The sequence below is a fragment of the Ornithodoros turicata genome, chromosome 4 (genome assembly GCF_037126465.1).
Source record: "Ornithodoros turicata isolate Travis chromosome 4, ASM3712646v1, whole genome shotgun sequence".
In the NCBI taxonomy this organism is placed as follows: domain Eukaryota; kingdom Metazoa; phylum Arthropoda; class Arachnida; order Ixodida; family Argasidae; genus Ornithodoros; species Ornithodoros turicata.
In genome coordinates this window covers 42,607,917-42,616,493 of record NC_088204.1, presented here as the reverse complement: position 1 = coordinate 42,616,493, position 8,577 = coordinate 42,607,917, and the positions used below count along the sequence as shown (strand labels likewise).

At 41.0% G+C, this 8,577-nt stretch overlaps 1 long non-coding RNA gene across 1 annotated transcript; it reads left to right on the top strand.

The window, feature by feature from the left end:
- The first annotated feature begins 1,800 nt into the window (after positions 1–1,800).
- On the top strand, positions 1,801–8,100 carry LOC135393057 (uncharacterized). Its single transcript, XR_010422413.1, has 5 exons — positions 1,801–2,099; positions 2,449–2,541; positions 3,725–3,950; positions 4,667–4,865; positions 7,541–8,100. It is a non-coding gene; the product is annotated as an uncharacterized LOC135393057 (long non-coding RNA).
- Positions 8,101–8,577: the final 477 nt, after the last annotated feature.

Below are 8,577 nucleotides of genomic sequence, written 5' to 3'. Positions count from 1 at the left end.
AGTAGGGTAGTTTGAATAAATAAATAAATAAATTACTCAGAAAAGTAATTGATTACTCAAAAAGTAATTGATTACAAGTAACGTAATTACTAGTAATGCGTTACGCACATGTCTGGCTGCTACACTGCTCTTAGGCTGCATTTTGCTATGTAATCGGTGGGTTCAGATAGCACGGCTAGCACCCAGAAGAAATTTCTAAAAGCAGGGCGCCGTTACTGAAGCCAATGAATGGGACAGTGAAGAGTTGTCTGCACAAGGTGTAGGTAGCTAGCTAGTCCGCCCGAATAACATCCAGCTACATACCACACATTTTTGTGGTATATTGCTTTCTTAACTAGATTCTTAACTCATCCCATGTAGAAATGCATATGTATGTGTGTTGCACTGTTGAAAATCCCAAGTATGGTGGCCATAATGGCATACGATAATGGCCAACGAATAATACCTGAGTAGGCACATCTAAACGTATACTCCCCAAATGCGAATAAGGAACATGCATTTCCATTTGTAGAACACTCTTAGACAATTTACGTATTTACAGTTCCCAGTTACAAGAAAGCTCCTGGAGGAACATTCTCGGGAACATATTATATCTGCATATTTAGACATTTCATGCTATATTCTGCATGCTATATTCATGCAAGATTCTTGGCGCATAAAGTCCCGGACCCTATTGATTTATTATGTTGAGTGTTCACAAACTAGCTGTGCCCATCACCAGTTTAGTGGGTGGCAAATAGTATACCTAAGCTCATCCATGAAAGCAGGATGTTCCACTTTTCTGTTCATTAAATGCTCAAAAGTTAAGTGCTTTGGAAGAAATCATTTGCCAAAAGAAGACAGTAAGAGAGAAATAACAATACATGTACTCACACTTCAATTTTTCAGAACTAGCAGGTCACATCCTGCTTCAAACAGCTACTCCAAAAATAAACTCACAGTACATGACAAAATGCACGGGTTAAAAACTTGGGTTGCCCCTGGTATTGTCTATTTAGAGTATGTGTGGTCAAACCCAGTGTGCTGCACTTCTCCGTGGTTCAGCAGTAAAGATGCCACTTCATTTCTACTTTCATGTGTTGGCTTTGCCATGTGTGTTGCTGACACTCTGGAGGTTTTCTTCCTGTTGCTTGTGAACCGTGGCTGGGGGGTTATTTTTTTGTTTGGAGCTTGTCTTTGCAGAGGTACTGAAGTAGTCGAAGTGCATGATGCTACAGATTCAAGGAGGGGACGCAATGTAGACTTGACTGTTTCCTTTGTTGCTGCATCTACTACTGTGGATTGAAGCTGATGAAACAAGGCCCCAGCCATTAGGCGTTTGTCTTCACTATCGTTGTCACTATCATTACCATTGCCCTGTATGACATCAACAATGACTACACTCTTAAACCCGTACCTTTTATTGTAACTTTTAGAAACATGTAACTTCTATATAGACGTAGATTTCGAGATTTCTTATAGGTTACACCACTGTAACGTATATTTAGAGGTTAAAAGCGACCAAGGTCATGTCTTTACACGACGAATAGAAGTTACATCTCGGAAAAAACAAAAACAGCTTGTTGTAACTTATAAATGTACCCTCTACTCCGACACTGTAACTTCTAAGCGAAATCTCCAACGATAATTTCTTTGTTAGTTTCTTATCGTTTGTTAAATGTATCGTTTCTTGTCTTATCGTTCGACTACATGTTATCAATGCTGTATGAACACAGATTATAAGTTCGCAGTCTGGAATACTGATAGTATGTTTCTTTCTAAAGGGTGGAAAACCATTGTCAATGCCGCAACCACCAAGATTTCCGATTTCGCTGCGTAGCAGAGCCTGGTCTAGGTCTATCCACACTGAAAGCGGTTTCCTTGAAACGCTTAACGCTCGTCGTCCGTCCGTTAACAAGTGTAATCTGTTTTAATCAGTGGTTTTCCTCGCGTTTATCATAGTATCGTCAAAAAGAACGGAAAAGCTAGATGTCGCTAGCAAACAAGGATATTTTCGGTGTTCTCAGGGGAAAGTGTAGTGAGTGCGAAGATTGCAAAGAATATATAACCGAAAACGGACGTCACCACCGCAGCCCTAATTCACACACTTCATACACTGGGTAAGTGTACATTTTGTGCTAGGTACGTGCTTAATTTGATAGTAAGAGCTCTTAGCGCATGTTTGTTGTGATTACGGCAAGCGTTTTGCGGTCCTGCATATGAACGCCACTAACGCTTGCTACTTTTCTGCTCTTACTTGCATTTTGCGAGCTGCGGATATATGCATCGAGATATATAATTCGCAGCTTCCTACTTGTTGTGTTCTTACGATATTTTAAGACTCAATCGCGGAGTGAACGCCTTCCCGCATTTATGCTGCTTTATAGCTTGTGCTTTATAGCTTGTGCTTTGTACGGATTTGAATGGTTCCGTAAATGTTACTCTCATTGCTCAAACTTTTGTTCCCAGGATCCCACATGCAGGTTCACATACCGTCACCAGCGCAATGCAGTACCTCACAAACTCGTCCCAGAGCGCCTCCAACGCTGATAACGCAGTAAGGTAGTGTCTCCTGCGTTACTGTACACTCATATTCCTCAAGGTTGTGTGCGTTTTATGTAATACTGTATTGCCATTTGCGCTCGCCTCTGCAACACGAATGTGGAATAAATTTTTTTCTGCTGCAATTCTCCATTTCATTGGGTCTGTTCAGCTTGGCAAACATAGGTCAGTTGTTTTGACTCGCTGGCTTCCTCGCACTTTTATGCATTGCTTCTCACTTAGAAGATAGTTCTTTTTTCCACATACATGGTAAAGCGACCATGGTTTCTCCTCACATCAGAATCGCACTTGTGCACAATGTGTCACCTCTTGACAGACTTCTGTTTTTGTAATATACATATGTTCAAGATCTCCTTTTCTGCTGGTTCATTTTGGTACCTTGGTGTGTTGTGTAAAGGTCTGTCCATATCCCACGCACAGGGTGTTTGTTTTTATTCGAATCACACCAGCGCTCATTTGACATTTGGGTTATGTTAATTTTCGCAAATTAACCCATCCGTAGTTACAAACATTTCCGACATTTCCTGACGCATGTGTTTGTAACTACGGATCGATTAATTAGCAAAAATTCACATAACCCACCTGCCAAATGAGCGCTACTCTGTTGCGAATAAAAATAAACATCCTGTATAAAAACCGCACGTTGGCGTAACCTTTACGGGCAGGTGCTGGATTGAAGGCCGTAACCTCTAATTAGTGGGTTTCCTTGTAACTTTTATAAAAGGGGTCGCTCAGAGGGTACCTGGTAGCTTCTGAAACAGAGGGTAAAATATTGCGATTTTTTACCCTTTACTAAAGGGTACCGAGTTAAGAGTGTAGTGACTCCATGAAGCTTTCACTGCTGCATACCTGCAATGAGGAAAGATGAAACAAACATCACTGCAAGGTAGTGAATCCAATACTACTGCTGTGGCACAAAGCATGATGAGGCATGCAAAAAGATAATATTTTATGAAGAGGTATTGATATCAAATACTCATTGTAGTAGTCATTGTACTAAAAGTGCTGAAAGTGCAAGAAGACATTTTGCTCATGCAGACACAATGACTGATACAGATAGTCAGATACACAATTAGGTGCCAGTGTCGCATATAATCATGTTAATGAAATCATGCATGCACTTGCCCTTGTAAAAGCGTATAATGCACACAATATCGTACCTGTTCATCCAGTTGCAGTACAGTTTCTTTCAGGTGTCCAGCGTTCATCAGAGTGGCAGCAACTGCGTGGATATGCTTGCAAAGACCAAGCCTCACTGTGTTGTCGATACATGTGCAAGTGAAGTTGTGGACACATATGGCACATTTTGGACACCTGAAGCTGCATGTCGATGAAGTACAGTCAGTGTTTGGCTGCTGTGTCACAATGTACGACACACCCTCAGAAGACTGTGACTTCACTGACCATTGGTGTGTGCCAACATTACATATGTGTTCTTGCGGAATGTGAACACCAGCTTCATGCCGTTTGGTGATGTCCTTTACTTGTGCCCCGGGCACATTCTTAAAAAACTTGGTCAAGCGATCAAACAGCTTGTTTTTCATAAGTCTCAAGAGAGCTGATATGAGCCTATCTACCCTCTCATTGTGCTTCCCTTGAAGGTAGCAATACTTGAGAACCCTATGCAGTGCCTCAAGCCGCATGTTTGTGTTTATCCCGGCCCCTATGCGGTAGCAAGGCGCATAGTGGCGCGTAAAGTACTTTAAAAAAAGTTCCATTGCCGGCTGAGTTTGCACACTCTTCAAGGAAGGCTTTCAACAGCTCTTGGAACCTGCCTTCATCTGCTTCGTCCATTAGTGTCCGCAAAGCCTGCGGGTAATCCCACAGGGAAACCAACATGAATACATTATAGTAGTTCAAAATACGGTGATTACGGTCTCTGGAAGAACGTGTGTTTCAAAAGCCACCAGGTCTTCAAAAAGCTAACTGAATGTGATTAGCATAAGCTATTGCTGCTGTGCGATACTACATGGCCTCTAGTGTCATCTAAACTGTTCTTACCTTGTATGTGAACTCATGTGCTTCTTTGCCTTTTACATGCTTTCTGATGTTTTTTCTCCAGTTTTTATCCACATGCCATGTGCATAGTAGTTGTCGGTCAGCCTTTCCCATGGTCTCTTTCCAGGCATTGTAAAACGCTGGTGCATCATCACTCATGAAGGTATTTACGACCAGGATTCCAGTCCTTTCTTTTATGGCACCAAAGAAGATCTTCATGGCTACATATATGCAGAAAGCGCAAGGAAACCCACTGCCAAACTCGTCAACACATAGGAGCGTCACAAGTTCAAAGTCGAAACCTATAGGGATGACACAGACGCAGGGTGAGAATCCCTTTGCAACTTCAGTTAAGCTGCTCATATAAAGGGTGTCGAAGAACGAATCAGAAGTGTTCCAGTGGGCTGGTGTATTGTAGAAAGGGGCAACGTTTCTTTAAGCCTGAGGAATACACAAACAATAAATAAACGATCAAAAAGAACGACACAAGACACAGGTCTGCTCCATGTCTTCTTTGGTTTACACCTAAAGGAAATGTTGCCCCTTTCTACAGTGTGTCTCAGCATTGTGTACCAGTATCCTTTAAAAAAAGACTTTACACAGATCAAACCGACTGGCTGTTATTAGCCTGATGGCAACTATTTTTTCATTGTGCGTTTTTCATAGATATAGTAATTAACAAACACTTAAACATGCTACATTTAGAATATTGATTTTAGCAGCCAAGATATCAATGCAAACGTTGTGTATGCCTTGAGAAATAGCTGAAAAAGCTGTGTCCAACAAGCTCCGCTTTACACTGATTTTTTTTTCAACCTAAAACCAAAGCTTCTAAAAAGAGAAGAAATATGAAACACCCTCACAAACTTTTGCATACTTTCTTTTGTTAAAAAGAAAGTCCTATGGCAGAATGGTAATGTTTTGTAAAAATTTTTGCCTAATTTTATTACAGTCAAAAAATTGTTCTTTGCCTTTCCTTAAAATTTCAATGTCCTCCCAATGTTAAGGAGGGACTTTATAAATCATACGTCCTTCCTGCATTCTAGAATGTACATCTGTTGTATGAGGTTCTCAGCAGGAATACTTGGACAGGAACAACAGATAAATTGATGAAGATGAATTGAGACTAGTTGAAACAGTTAATAGAGAAAAAATTAAAATTAACAGAGGCCGTACAAAGTCAGGCAGCGAGGTTGGTGGCAGGTAATAATTCCTTTTCAACCAACTCCACTGAGATAAAGAAAAGGTTACGCTGGGAACTATTAGCAACACAAATGCCACTTACACTTCTTTTTGATACACAAATATGGTGACACTTGGCTTGATAAGCATGTTTTCCTTGTGTGGTGTGAGTACTTATCAAGTAAGATAGATGACACTAAAAATGTAAACTGTATGTCAGTAATAGTGAAGTCCTTCTTTGTCATTTTTTGTTGTATGATACCTAATTGGATTGCCACATAATGTTGTGAGTGCATCTGATAACCCTCGTCCTCGTCAAGACTCAAGACTTCGTATGCATGTTTAATTGTCTGCATCTGTAGGTAGACATCCTGCACGCTGCCCTGGTACAATGCATATAGTGACACTCTCGGGTATTGAATGAACAGGCCAATAGCCAACTGCTACATGCAGAATATCCTAGAAATTCAGACATGTACAAGACACCCAAAAAGAATTTAAAATAAGATAGCAAATTGTGCCAGGAGAGTGAATGTACCTCTTTCGTTGGCTCCCGTCTGTGAACTGACAACCCTTACAGTATAACTTCTTTATATCGCTAAATACACACACACAAAAAACAACAACAACAGGGCCTGTGGCGGTGACTTACCGATCTGTCGTACACAAAGAGAAAGAGTAGAAGCTTGCCAAGTAGGGTTGTCCTAGAGCTGGAAGACTATGACTGAGCTAGAGGTGATGTTTAGGTCAGAACTCTGTTGCAACTGCAGGGCACACATCATGAAACCCTTGCCCTCCCTGGAATTGTGCACCTGGCACAAAACCTTGAATTTGGATGATTTTCCAGAAAGGTTACCGTAGGGGTTCGAATGGACGGGGAATGGAAATTTGTGAACAGCAAGCATGCGAGTACAAATACTCCCCTAAAAAGTATTGAGTAAGATACCAAAATACCAGAAATAGTGTAGAAAATACTGTCATAAATACAATACTCTAAACATGTACAAGTCTGCCTAAAATTAGCATAACCATGATAGAGGTTACTATCCACATAACAAGTAAAGACTTACAACTTGTGTAGAGCTTGCAGATTATCAATACCTGTAGTCCCATAAGTGCCGTCAATGCACAGTCTGTCAGTGCCAAGGGCCTTTAGCAGTTGCTCTTGTGGTGGCAACATAATGAGAAGCAGGAAATCTTTTTCATCAAGCAGCTCACTGTGTGTTCGATTTAGGACACTAGGGTCATCTTGTTGGTTTTGATGTTTGAAAAAGGGAATCGGATCCTGACACTCCATTTTCATTCTCTCGACCCATAGTCTGACACTGATGTAATCATTTTCATGAAGCTTTTCATTGTAGGTGATTTTGAAATCTCTCATTATATTGTCGGGATCTTGTCGTGTCGCCAGGTTTATGCGGTCAAGGGTTCCATCGAGGTTGTTGCCATCCAAGACAGCGTCCATGGTCGCGCCTTCTTGCAGTTTTGCTGGAGAAGGGTTATACTTTGTAGTATATGCAACAAAGGCTGAAACCACCTATTTTTGTGTGTTATGTGCCTGCAAGGGTCACTAGGTAACATCTTCATAGTGAAAACTTAATTAGCAATGGATACTAAAAAATAGTTCTCAATATTGTGCATGTAAATCATAAGTTTTGATATGGTTGTCTGTTGGTATATGTTATAATACTGATTGTACTCTTTGTTACCTGCAATACCCGCCTTTTCAGTTGGAGACAAAGTAGCGTGGCACAACTCAAAATTGTGCCCCAGGTGTGAACTCTGGTAATTCACTCTCACTTCTGTACCATCCTTGCAGACCGTCATGTGTGCGAGACATGTCCCACCAGTTTTAACACTCCCTTGGGACTTCAACTGTCTTGCACCTGTGCCTGTAAGGGACTGCCTGACCGGTGACACCGCAAGTACCATTTCTTGACACCACCAGCAATTGTTCTTGATCCGGTTGGGGCTGAGAACTTGGTGTGTGTGGCCTTCTCCACTTCTTCCTTCCACGCTTTGAATTCTGTTAAAATCATTCTGAATTTAAGTTTATTGTTGAGGTGTGCCACTAATTACCATACACATTTGTGCTCTTGTACGGAATGTCGAATCAAGCATTTGTACTGAAAACTGAAATGTATGTGATGTGCCTCTCACAATTAGTATATGACAACACTATCAGCCAGGTGATATTTCAATGATGTGATGTTACATACATATGCTATTGAATGTGGGATAGTGAAATGAGCTCAGATAAGCAGTGTCTGAAGACTCAGGTGGGGGTATGTCTTTCAAAGTGCTTTGTATAAAATTTTCACTCTAATCATAATCATATACATTTCCAAATTATGTTTTTAGACAAATATAGAACCTTTCTTCCAACCGCTTTTCCTGTGCTAGAGATTTTAAAGTTGTATAGACCATAATATATGACCATCCAAACACATAATCTAGTACAAGTATGTGCATGTATAAGGCAAGGTTGACAATCCTGTCCAAAACAAAGCTTTCTCGAATTTTGTTTCACATATTCTAAAAAACAAACAAACAATTAATATCTCCTCGACGTAGGTTCCCTATGTTTGCTTTCACAACAGCGTAGCCCGAGTCTGCTTGAAATAAGTGCGGCAAAGAAGTGCTGCAGCAGGCCGCATGAATTGCAATGTGGAACTTCTGCTCTGCCAGCGCCTCTGGCTTAGCAAATTGTCCCTTCTTTATACGTAGGGGATGAGATTAGAGACCTACCTTCCATGGAGGTAAATTTCCGCGACTCATATTTCGCTGCGAAGCTGTGGATCGTTTCATGGTGCGCTACCAAGTCCTCGTAAATGCGATACTCGGCCGTGCAGTGAC